General features: G+C 40.8%; 1 pseudogene; it reads right to left on the bottom strand.

The window, feature by feature from the left end:
* Positions 1-489: 489 nt before the first annotated feature.
* Positions 490-2,060, bottom strand: LOC138171446 (peroxiredoxin-6 pseudogene; annotated as a pseudogene).
* Positions 2,061-2,654: the final 594 nt, after the last annotated feature.

The following is a 2,654-nucleotide window of genomic DNA, read 5'->3' as shown; positions in this document are numbered from 1 at the left end:
GTTTCACTGCAAGTTTCTCTAATAAAAGCTTCATTTTCCAAACATATAGAGAACTAAGCCAAATTTATAAGATTATGAGTTATTTTCCAATTGATAAATGATCAAAGGATATGAATAGGCAGTTTGCAGAAGAAAAAATCAAAACAATCTAGAGTCAAATAAAAAATGTTCTAAATCACTATTGATCAGAGAAATGTAAATTAAAATAACGCTGAGGTACCAGCTCACACCTATCAGGTTCGCTAACATGACAGAAAAGGAAACCGACAAATGTTTCAGGAAATATGGAAAAACTGAGACAATAGTATGCTCTTGGTGGAGTTGTAAAATGATCCAACCATTCCTTTTTTTTTTCTTTTAAACTTTAAGAAAGTAGTTTTAATACAACAATGGGAATAAAAATTAGACTACAAAGGGGTTATAGAGATGGTTTGTGGGTAGGAAAGCAGACCCATTAATTGGTGTTTTTTTTAGTTTCAAAAAGCTTTTATATGTGGTTTTCCTAAAGGCAAAATATCAGAAAACAATCCACTGCAGAGATAACATTTTATAGTAAAGAAATAGTATCTTTATCCCTTCCTTTCCTTAAGTATACATGCTTTCATCTTATTATGAACATTTGGAGCAGTTTTCCATGTCTAGGTATGTGACTTGTTTAAAAGTCACCCATAATTATGGCCCTCCACCATTCTCTACATCACCAGCAGGCCTCATGCAGCTTCTTTGTAGTCTCAACCACATACCTGTAACATAATTAGAAAGCTCTTCTGCCCAATCTATCAAAATATTTTAAGATTATATTCTGCTTCCCTTTATCTGCTGGAAAGGGAAGAATCTCCAACTTTTTCCTGTGGTTAGAACACTCAACATTTTAGAAAAAACCCACTATCTGAAACACCTAAATATTTCAAGTTGTTGGTCATAAACTTAAGGAGGTGAAGTTCAAAACCAGACATGTTAAATTGTCTCCTCCCTCAAACAGGTGATTAGAAAAAGAGATGGTTTGTTTATTAGGTCAGTTGAAGAAGTCCTATTCCTGCAATGCTCCTAAGTAGTCCCTTTCCTAAACGCCAACCATACCAGGTGGCTGATGATGGAGACTGCAACAGATCTCACAAGGATTTAAAGTCCAAAACAGTGCCATCCCAGAAATAGCCAGCACAGCGACAAGGGAGTTCAATGACCCAAGTGAAATGCTGGTAAAGGCACAAGGAGAGGAATCATGGGTGACTTTAGTGCCATTTTCATTTAACAAGCCATTAATAGAGCAGCCCAAGGACTCCTGACTTTTATCACTCCAAGATGTTTAAATCAATTAATGCAGAAAGACATGATTGGCAGGCTGGTATCCCTTCTGGCAGAGATCTTCAAGGGAGCCCCAGCCAGACCCCAGCATGGACTTGCTGGAGTAACCTATGGCTGAGGGGTATACCGTAGGTATTTCTTGCCTGAAGGGAGCTCTTTGGTGAAGATGCCTTTAGGAAAGTTTTCTGGCCTCTTCTTCAGAGATAGTTGGAACAACCATGACACTATCCCCACATTTCCAGTCAACAGGAGAAGCAACCTTTTTTGTATGCTGTTAACTGAAGGGATTCAGTCACTCTGAGGATCTCATCAAAAGTTCCTGCCAGTAGTTGCTGGGTAGAGGATAGACAGCTTCAACTTTTTATCTGGGCCAAAAATAAATACCACACGAGCTGTCAGAGGCATGTCCTACCCATCCCGTTCATCTGGGTCTAACACGCCCAACTTGACGGCAAGATCCCGTTTGTGATCATCAATGATGGGGAAAGGAAGCTTCTCTGTGGCCTCCTCTCCATTGTATGCATTGATATCCTTACTCCAGGAAAGATGGTCTTGGACAGAGTCAATAGAAAGGGCGATCATCTTAACATTCCGCTTTGCAAAATCTGGGGCCAGCTTCCAGCACCGCCCAGTTCTGTTGCGCACACTGGAGTAAAATCCCGAGGATGGGAGAGCAGAATGCCCCATGAGTCTCCGAGAAAGTCGTGGAAACGGATGCGGCGGATCGCGGTGCCCGCCTCGAAGTTGGACCACATTTACACATCACACTTTTTGGGCTAGTGTGTCATTTTAGAGCTGGCTTAAGAAACCACTCAAGATATCTCTACAATTGGTGCCTGGAACAGGGATCTGAAAGAAGATATGAAGAAAGTGGCTTCCTCGGAACTCAGGAGAAAAGAAATCCTCACAAAAGAGAAACCTCAGCGGCCTCAATGTCATGGTAAGAGGTTTAGGAAGCGATAGTTTGCCTTGAGATTTAGCAGTTTTAGGGCTAAATAAGGACTGGGTCCCCTAGGGAAAAGCTTTTAGCAGTTTTAGGGCTAAAAGAGTCACCAGGCTAAGTGGTAGATAAGGGACTAGAATCAATAAGAAAGTGAGCCCACTCTTGGTAAAAAGCTGTCAGGAGAAAATGGGACAGGTACAAAGTGAAAGTACTGACCAAGAATATTATCTAAGACTGTTAAAAAGAATAGTAAAAGAAAATTGGAAACCAGCCAGAAACAGAGGAGTGATTTATGGAGGAAGGACTCCAGCATGCCACCATTTCTGCCTCTTTTGTCTTTTTTTTTTTTGCTTTTTGGAGGGCAATTGGTGTTAAGTGACTTGCCCAAGGTCACATGGCTAGTAAG

This window comes from Petaurus breviceps, unplaced genomic scaffold (assembly GCF_028583685.1).
Source record: "Petaurus breviceps papuanus isolate PSGF00001 unplaced genomic scaffold, PetGlider_PUasm1.0 446, whole genome shotgun sequence".
Classification (NCBI taxonomy): Eukaryota; Metazoa; Chordata; class Mammalia; order Diprotodontia; family Petauridae; genus Petaurus; species Petaurus breviceps.
The sequence above is the reverse complement of the archived record's forward strand: the minus strand, read 5'-3'. Positions and strand labels throughout refer to the sequence as shown.